The 10,577-nt window shown below is 42.0% G+C and overlaps 1 protein-coding gene across 11 annotated transcripts in view; it reads right to left on the bottom strand.

Moving 5' to 3' along the window:
- Nucleotides 1-10,577, bottom strand: part of TRMT9B (tRNA methyltransferase 9B (putative)) — a 75,748-nt gene that overhangs the window by 30,726 nt on the left and 34,445 nt on the right. The window lies entirely within an intron of this gene.

Raw genomic sequence — 10,577 nt, 5'->3', positions numbered from 1 at the left:
AACAATTGGACTGCTCAATATTTTCCATATTACCAGCTACTTTCATGTCACTTTGAAAAGTACTTCTAGTTATTCATCCTTATTCACATGTTTCTTCCTGTTCATAAGAGTTTGTCATGAAACCCATCAAAAGGCTTTTAGTCATTAAAAAAAAAAGGCACTAAAAACCATTTTGTAATATAGAGGTCTTGGGTATATAAGGAAATCCCGAGAGATGCCTGATATAATAGGAAAAGCCCATCCTATAACACCTTGGACCCTAATTGCTTCTCTGCAAGCAGGATGAATGGACTATAATCTAAGTTTCAGCCTGCAACCATTTTTCCTAGTTTCCTTATCACTTGTGTGTTCGCCACACTGCCACAAACCATACCTCTTATTACACCCAGGGATTCTCACAATGGCAGGGTGCAGGTGACTTTCCTACTCAGAGATGCATATGCTTTCCCCCCAACATTCCCCCACACCAGCCCCACTCCAATCCTTTAGAACTTGCATATAGATTTTAACCCCAGCCACATCTCACTCATGTGTAGGCACATGATCTGTGCCAATGAGAGCCACAGAAGCTGACTTTTTAGAAGTGCATTTAAGAAGGATCTTAAAGAGCTACCATTCAAAGCATCTTATCTCTCTTCATGGAATCTTAGAGCCTGCCTTAACTGTAAGAGAGATGATGTTTGCAAACTGAGTCCCTGTAACAGGCCAAAGCTAAAGGTTCTCCGCCTAGACTTACTCTGCCAGGCTCTGACCTGGGCAGTTGACCGTCATCAGCCAATGTGGCTGTCTATGCGCCTTTCCTTCAAGCATTTGTGCCTAAATGTGTTAGACCTCTCAGATAAGCTACCGAAGACAAAGTCTTCAATGCCCCCAACAGTAAGAGTACTAATGAGAAGAAGAACTGTAGCTAGTGTAGAAGGTAGGAGGCACATGTGAGCTATCTGGGCAGGAGGCTTGTCTATATGCCCAAATCAGGCACCCCAAACACCTAAAAATATGACTGACTTCCCTTAATTTTCCTAAATTAGGATCCAAATTTGCCTCTGTCTAAAATGCTAAATCATATCACCTTCTCCAAGAAGTTGCTGGGCAAAGATAGAATGGGGTGGTAACTATCTAAAAGGAGTTGAATTCCAATTGAGCCCTTTTATTAAATCGGTCATATTTAGTACGGAAAGAAACACTTTATTCTATTCTCTTTGACTAAACAGGAAGCCATCTTCTAAGGCAAGATCTGTACCTTTAACCTTCTGAAATGAGCCATGCATGTATTTTCCTAGGAAGAGGTCAGCACCTCAAACCATGGCTCAGGGGCAAAGCCAGATTTTTGAAAAAAAGAATTTTCTCTTTTCAATAAATATTAACTGAATCTCTGGTAGATGTAAGGCACTAGGGATAGAGATAAAACCGTTCTCACCCCATTCAGGATGCCAGAATTGAATACTGGAAGCACACGAATAAATACAAAATTGAAGTGTAGTAGAACCTTTACTTTTGGGATGGATATATCTTGAGATAATGTGATTCCCCAAACTCATATCTTGCCTATTTAATACTAAGAATCAAGGTTATTTGATATAATCATCTATAAATAATATAATTGATATGGTTTGGCTGTGTCCTCACCCAAATCTCATGTTGAATTTTAGTTCTCATAATCCCCATGAGTTATGGGAGGGACCTGGTAGTCAGTAATTGAATCATGGGGGTAGCTACCCTCATGCTGTTCTCATGATAGTGAGTGAGCTCTCACAAGATCTGATGGTTTTATAAGGGGCTTTTCCCCCTTTTGCTCGGTACTTCTCCTTGCTGCCACCATATGAAGAAGACGTGTTTACTTCCCCTTCCACCATGATTCTAAGTTTCCTGAGGCCTCCCCAGCCATGCTGAACTGTGAATCAATTAAACCTCTCTCCTTTATAAATTACCCAGTCTTGGATATGTCTTTATTAGCAGCCTGAGAATAGATGAATACAATAATCATATATTCATAAAATCATAAGATAATCATCTTGTGTTATTACAAATTATTCAACATACAGACCTTTAGGTCACCTACAGTGTTCGAAATCACAATGTTAATACCCCTTATCTGGTGTAATGAATGTTAAGATGTGGGTGTGCACTGGTGCTACAGGAGCACATAGGTGATGTAACTAATCCAGCCTGGAGTGGGAAGAGGGAGTGAAGGCTCCCTCAAGGGGCTGATACTTAAACTGAAGTTCAAAAGATGAGTGGAGTCAGTCAGGTGAAAAGAAGTGGACAGTTCCAGGCACATGAAACAGCATATGCAAAAAGAAAGGAACAAAGCCAATAAATGAATAACAACAACAATAACAGAAACACACACACACAAATATACACTGATGGTCCCAGACTTATGAAGGTTTGACTTTATGATGGTATGAAAGTGATACACATTCAGTAACAATTGTGCTTTGAATTTCGAATTCTGATCTTTTTCCAGGCTAATGACATGCAGTAGGATCCTGTCTCACAATGCTGGGAAGCCACAGAGAGCCACATGTCCCAGTTGGCCACACCATCATGAAGGTAGACAACTGAGACTTGACAGTGTTCCTTGTTGCCAGGTGATTTTGCCCAGCTGTCAGCTAATGTAAGTGTTCTGAGCACCTTTAAGGTAGAATAGGGAGGTAGGCTATGATGCTCTGAAGGTTAGGTGTATCAAATGCTTTTTTTTTTTTTTTTTTTTTTTTTTGAGAGAGAGGGTCTGCATTCTGTTGCCTAGGCTGGAATGCAGTGGCGTGATCACAGCTCACCGCAGCCTTGACCTCCCAAGCTCAAGCAATCCTCCTGCCTCGGCACCCCAAGTAGCTTAGACTATAAGCATACACCACCACACCCAGCTAATTCTGTTATTTTTGTAGAAATAGAGTCTCCCTATGTTGCCCAGGCTGGTTTTAAACTTCTGGGCTCAAACAATCCTCCTGCCTTGGCCTCCTGAAATGCTGGGATTACAGGCATGAGTCACTGCACCAGGCCTAAATGCATTTTTGACTTTGAATATTTTCAACTTGTAATGGGTGTATTGGGATGTAACCCCATCATAAGTTAAAAAATGTCTGTATTAATTATTTGCTATGGGCCAGGCCCTGTTGTAAGCAGTTAACACATATTAACTCATTGACTCTTCCCAATAACTATATTAAATAGGGACAACTACTTCCCCCAGTTTACAGATATGAAAATATCTGTGTCACAGAGATATCTGTGTCACCTAAGTGACTTTTCCAAAGTTACATAGCTAGTAAGTGGCAGAGCCAGGATTTGAACCCAGACAGTTTGACCCTAGAGTTCATATTCTTTTTTTTTTCTTTTTTTTGAGATGGAGTTTCACTCTTGTTGCCCAGGCTGGAGGGCAATGGCACAATCTCAGCTCACTGCAACCTTTGCCTTCTGGGTTCAAGTGATTCTCCTGCCTCAGCCTCCTGACTAATGGGATTACAGGCATGCACCACCAAGCCCAGCTACTTTTTATATTTTTAGTAGAGATGGGGTTTCTCCATGTTGATCAGGCTGGTCTTGAACTCTCAACTTCAAGTGATCTACCTGTCTTGGCCTCCCAAATTGCTGGGATTACAGGCATGAGCCACCGCACGTAGCCTAGTTCACACTCTTAACTATATAGAGGAGAAAGGGAGACAGGAAAGCAAATTAGAGGCTGGAGGGGTAGGTAAGAGTCAGATCACATAGGGCCTAGTTCAGCTTCTGAACATCATGGGGAACTACTGAATTATTTCAACTAGAAAAATGACAAAAGTTGATCTGGGTTTTAGAAATTGCCTCTGGCAGTAGTGTAGACTGGCCCTGCATGGATGGGCCTACAATGAAGACAGAGAAAGAACTTGGTTAAATATGTTCACAAAGGATGATATTAATGATGCTTAGAAAGGATTAAATACAAGAGATACTAAGGAGAAAGAACCAAATTAAAAGGACTTGGTGACTCATAAAGAGTTAAGGCAGGGAACATGCTGAAGATGAAGCTCTGATAATAAGGCTGATATAGTACCATGTACCACTAGTATCCTAAAATAAAGAAGAAAGAATACAGGGTAAACAAAAGGAAACTTTAGTAATGGCAGTATATAAACTCTAATAAACTCTTCCTTTGGAATGCATGGAAATACATCCAAATTAGTTTACTTAAGATGTATGTATTTGTGGAAAATAAGACATAAGAAGGACTAGATATTGGCAACTGATTTTGAAATGCCATAATGGTCAGCAATGCATTGTATTTATATTATGGTATGAGCTGTTTGAACATATGTTCCATAATTGACGGCAGCACTTTCTAGACAGGGACAATGTATCTTATTTTCTCTGCATTTTGGGGGTATTTTTCATATTGCCCAATAAATGTCTACTGTATAAATACATGAAGAACAGAAAAGAAGGAGAAAAAGATGGCTCTTGAGTAGACAGTGCCGTGGTTCACCATCAGAGGGAATGCGACAGGAGGTGTAGATTTTAGACTTAGGCATATCGTCTCTGCGGTATCTGAAGAACCACAAAGTTAGATGGACGTGAAGCTCAGAAGAACTTCATTTAAAAATCATCATTGGCTGGGCGCGGTGGCTCACTCCTGTAATCCCAGCACTTTGGGAGGCCGAGATAGGTGGATCACCTGAGGTTAGGTGTTCAACATCAGCCTGGCAAACATGGTGAAACCTCGTCTCTACTAAAAATCCAAAAATTAGCCAGGTACAGTAACACATGCCTGTAATCCTAGCTACTCAGGAGGCTAAGGCAGGAGAATCTGCTTGAACCTGGGAGGCAGAGGTTGCAGTGAGCTAAGATCATGCCACTGCACTCCAGCCTGGGAGACACAGTGAGACTCTGTCTCAAAAAAATTAAATAAATAAAATAAAGTAAAAGAAAAGTAATAATTATCCTAGTTCATAGCCCATTAGGGACATTAGAGTATATTAAATCAAAAGAGAATACACACAGTAAGAAAAGAAATGAAGCTAGAACACGAAGGATCACAAACTCAGGTCCCGTAGATGTTAGTATTAGAGGAGAGGCTAGCCATGTATAATAGAGCTCTATTATAACTAAATGTAATTTGAGAAATGTTGACTAAGCACCTACTAGGCAACAGATGCTTTGGTAGCTGTAACACGAGCAGAGATGGGTGGTTTCTGCTCTCTCAAAGCTACAGACTAATTGAGGAGTAACATGGAGTAACAGCTGAATAACCATAGCCAGGAGCAAGCATATGATGGGTGGACACAAAATTATAAACAGCAAGCAATATTAGCTTTTCTAGATTGGGGTGACACTTTGACTCTGGTTCCAACTCCCTCTAAGTAATGAAACAAGTAAAACAGCCCCATAAATATTTTCTCCCCTACACAGAACTCCTTAATGGTATGCCAGAGAGATTACAGTGAAGTGCTAAGGAAAGGAACAGCTGGCATCTCTCCTTGAAACCCTACAAGCAGAACAAACTCAGAGCTTCAAAACAACAAAATATGTTGCATTGGAGAATATGATCCTCTCTGGAATCCCACCAGGGACTATAAAGTTACCCCTGATAAACATGTTGATAGAAAGTGAACAATGTGAGGGGAGTTTATCTTAGGGGAGAGATCAAATACTCTCTGAGAGCACTTTGTTTTCCCTGAGAAATGTCAAGGAGTAGGTGTCTACACGAACTTCACTAAGAGTAGGATATTAGTTCCAAAAACGAAATAGGGGAAATGAACATGATAACATCTGGGTGGGGAATGTGTGTGTGTGTGTGTGTGTGTGTGTGTGTGTGTGTGTGACAGAGAGAAAGAGAGTGTGTGTGTGTGAGAGAGAGTGTGTGTGTGTGTGTGTGAGAGAGTGTGTGTGTGTGAGAGAGAGAGAGAAAGTGTGTGTGGGGGAGAGAGAGAGAGAGAGAGAGAGTGTGTGTGTGTGTGTGTGTGTGTCTGTGTGTCTGTGTACTGGGGGGATGGTGGTTAGGGGTGGTTATAAGAGGATAATGTAAAAATTAGGAAAAGAGAGCTCACAGCTTAATATTGATCATGAGATCAGTTACCAAAGACTGTTCCTCCATAGGCAATGGTAAGGCCATGTTCATTTCAACTATATTACAACTCATTTTGATTTTGTAGATGAGGGAATGTCAGAAACAAACAAATCAAACACAAGATTGAAGGAAAACGAAAATACAGCATCTGGCTTCCCTTAGACATTGGCTGCTGGTGTCGGTTTGGCAAAAACAGCTCTCAGTTTGTGTCGAGATAAAAGCAATAGGTCCCTCAAAATAGCAACTTGGAAGAAGATTGCTCTGCTACCACATACGAAAGGCAATACCAGAGAAGAAATGGAACATGTATTACTCATCCTCTTTTCTCCCAGGAAGGGAAGTTTAGGTAGGAGAGAGGACAAGGAATCCCAAAGTCATTTTACTGAAAAAAGGTTGCTCAAGAAAGAGCTTTTAAATGAAGACCATGGTTTTCAACTATAAAGCTGTAAGTCATCTAATAATTTTCTAAGGATGGAATTAAGGGGAAACCTGAGGATGAATTATACATTAGTATATTTCGTAACATAAATTTGTAACACAATTGGTCCCAAAGAGGCACTCATGGAGTTATTACAATTTGAGTATCCCTTATGTAATACAAAATGCTTGGGACCAGAAGTGTTTGAGCTTTTGGATTTTAGAATATTTGCATATGCAGAATGGCCGTTTCTTAGGGATGACACCCAAGCCTAAACACAAAATTCATTTATGTTTCATGATACTTACATACATAGACTGAAGGTAATTTTATATCACATTTTTAATAATTTTGTGCATGAAACGAAGTTTGTGTACATTGAACTATCAGAAGGAAAAGGTTAGTATCTCAGCCACCCATGTAGACAATCTGTGGTTGTGTAACTTCACCATCATTCCTGACTCTCAATTTATATGTTTTTGATAAGCAATCATGTTCATATACTTATTCACACTTAAGTACTTAAAAGTAAAAAAAGTGTTCAAGGTAGCCAAGCAGCACAACAGCACTGGGTACCTGTGTCAGCTGTTAACAGCAACAGGTAGGAGCAGGCGGCTTTCAGTCTCACCTGCAATGCTGTGTTTTGATTAAAATGCTACTGTACACTGTACTTTATTTTTCAAGGCAAGAAGAAACATCAGAAGCAGTTGAGGGACCAGGAAGAGGGGCCTCCAGGGATGCCGAGACATTCTCCTAGAAAGCTTTTACTATTACTGGTTTTTTGTTTTGTTTTGGGATGGGGTCTTGCTCTGTTGCCCAGGCAGCGCAGTGGCACCATTTTGGTTCACTGCTACCTCCATCTCCTGGGTTTAAGCAATTCTCCTGCCTTAGCCTCCCAAGTATCACTCCTGGGATTACAGGCACCTGCTAGGATGCCCAGCTAATTTCTATATTTTTAGAACAGATGGGGTTTCACTGTGTTGGCCAGGCTGGTCTTAAACTCCTGACCTCAGGTGATCCACCCTCCTCAGCCTCCCCAAGTGCTGGGATTACAGGCGTGAGCCAACACACCCAGCCTGCAAGATAGTTTTTCTTTTTTCTTTTTTTCTTTTTCCTTTTTTTTTTTTTTTTTTTTTTTTGAGACAGAGTTTTGCTCTTGTTACCCAGGCTGGAGTGCAATGGTGCGATCTCGGCTCACCGCAACCTCCGCCTCCTGGGTTCAGGCAATTCTCCTGCCTCGGCCTCCTGAGTAGCTGGGATTACAGGCACACGCCACCATGCCAAGCTAATTTTTTTTTGTATTTTTAGTAGAGACGGGGTTTCACCATGTTGACCAAGATTGTCTCGATCTCTTGACCTTGTGATCCACCTGCCTCGGCCTCCCAAAGTGCTGGGATTACAGGCTTGAGCCACTGCGCCCGGCCCTGCAAGATGGTTTTTTAAAAAATGTTTCCTCCAGAGTCACCTGGCTCATTAAGATCTTTTATTTATTTATTTATTTTGCCTTAGAAGTCTCTCTTTGATTCTACAAACTGACATGATTTCTTGTGTTATGGCTGCACACTGCTCTAGTCCCTCAATAAGCCATTGCACCTTTTCACCATGCCATTGATAGGCACTTTTTCCGGAGTGTTGACAATGTCATCTTCATTGTCACTACTACACAAACACTTCCTTCTTCTCATCACTGCTACTCATAGGGTATCTGCAGGTCTTTTTGACGTTTTCAACAGTATCTCATCTGCATCATTGCTCATGATGTCCCACCCCCAATTCACGTCCTATGCTCTGCCACTGCCACTTGAAGTAGCCAGCCAGTGACCTCTCTGTTACAGAGAGGATTTTGCACCAGAATGTAAACCAATGTGTTGCTTCTATCACAGAAAAGCTCTTACAGTGATCAGAGAAGTCAAAGAAAAAGGAATCTGCATAGGGAATTCATGGATTTACATTCCAGCACAAGCACCTTATCTAGTGCCACTGCTCTCCTCTCTGGACTTGCAATTCCCGGAATGCCTTGGACATCTGATACCTTCATGCTTTTTGCTCATCTATTCCCTCTCTGCCTGGAACTTCCTTTCTCCTCTACACCACCCAACAGACAGAACTGTCTTTGAAGGTTCAGCTTGTGTCACGAAGCCTTTCTTGTCCCTCATGTAGGATTCGTCTCCCGTGCTCTCTCGTGTCTCCTCTGTATTATATGGTAGGCTTTGGCACTAGTGCCGTGGTGGCAATCGTTTGGTTTATTTTGGCTTTAATATCTCAGGGCATTTTCTACTCAACTCTGTAGTCTGCAGTGCTGGTGGGATGCAGAGCCTTGCTTCTCACCAAAGACACTGAAGCAGGGAGCTAATCCCACTCCCTGTCCCCTGGTGAGATGATGTAGTTCCACCATGATATGCCCACATCCTAACCTCTGGAACCTAGGAATGTGACCTTATTTGGAAAAAAGGGTTTATAGATGTAATTAAGGATCTCAAGGTGAGATCATCTTGGATTATATGGGTAGGCCCTACATGCCAATGACAAGTCTCCTTATAATAGAAGAGAAGACAGAGGGCAGAGATTGGAGTTACACGGGCACAAGCCAAATAGTGCCTGGGCCCACTGAGAGCTGAAGGAGGCAAGGAAGAATTTTCCTGTGGAGCCTTTGAAGGGAGCAGGGCCCTGCGGACAACTTGATTTAGGACATCTGGCTTCCAGAGCTGCGAGAGAATAAATTTCTGTTGTTTTCAGCCAACTAGTTTGTGGTCATTTATTACAGCAGCCCCAGGAACAAATATAGACACCTGGCCATATGACCTAGTTTCAGTCAAACATGAACTCTGATCCTGGACTCTGAATGCAAAGCGAGTCATTCAAAGGCACAGGCATGGTGACAGTGTCTGGTCACATCACTCCCACTAAAAGGAGCCCTTGTCCTCAGACGATCAAGGTTCAAACCCATTTGCTAGCCTAGGTTCTCCTGATTCTGTACAGTCCCTACAGTATTCCAGAAAATGTTCTTCTCTGCTTAACATATCCAGAATTCATTTATGTTGCTTGCAATTCACAAGTTTAACTAAATTTTTTAAAAATGTGTCAGTCAGTGTTCCGGCTATTTCAAGAGAAATACGAAGATTCTGAAAAACATCATTAAGTCCAGAATGGAACTCTGGCAACCATTAGCATACAGTAGCAGAAAGCTAATTTAACTAGTCACCTGTAGTTGCAGGAATTAGGTATCCAAGTAGGGCAAGGATTCAGGGGTGAACACCGTTCTTGCTGGAGAATGCTACCAAGGGCATGATGAATTCAAGAAGGCAGGAAGGCATTTGAATAAGCTCAAAAAACAAAAAAACAAAGGCTGGGTGCGGTGGCTCACACCTGTAATTCCTGCACTTTGGGAGGCTGAGGCAGGTGGATCACAAGGTCAGAAGTTCAAGACCAGCCTGGACAAGATGGTGAAACCCTGTCTCTACTAAAAACACAAAAATTAGTGGGGCACGGTGGCAGGCGTCTGTAATTCCAGCTACTCAGGAGGCTGAGGTAGGAGAATTGCTTGAACCCAGGCAGCAAAGGTTGCAGTGAGCTGAGATCACACCACTGCACTCTAGCCTGGGTGACAGAGTGAGACTTTTGTCTACTTCGTCTAAAAAAAAAAAACCCTCAATTTTTTTTTTTTTTTTTAGATGGAGTCTCACTCTGTTACCCAAGCTAGAGTGCAGTGGTGCGACCTTGGCTCACTACAACCTCCAAATTAATTCTTAACTTGGACACAGGCTTGATTCTCTTTTCTTTTGAAGCTGTAGTGCTAAGGCAGCTGAAATGTACACTCTAGGTTAGTGAGAATCTATAGGCTGCCAAATTACTTGAATTCACAGCCTCCCTATGTATTTTATGTGAAAGTCAGGGCATTGCCTGCAGAAGGCAAAACTGGGCCCTGAGAATAGGAATGAAAATTTTGGATGCAGCACTCCCTCACTCTCCTGAAAAGGACAACCCTTACTTCCTCATAGGTTCACCATTCCCCCATCAGAGCGAGTTTCCTGTAAGAGGGAGAGAGCTCAGCCCATTCCACATCACCACATTCCCTCCCCCTTTCACTGTCCCCAAGTCTGTAACTCGACACTTCTC

The sequence above is a fragment of the Saimiri boliviensis genome, chromosome 13 (genome assembly GCF_048565385.1).
Source record: "Saimiri boliviensis isolate mSaiBol1 chromosome 13, mSaiBol1.pri, whole genome shotgun sequence".
NCBI lineage: Eukaryota > Metazoa > Chordata > Mammalia > Primates > Cebidae > Saimiri > Saimiri boliviensis.
Note: the sequence above shows the minus strand (reverse complement) of the source record. Positions and strands in the feature narration are given on the sequence as shown.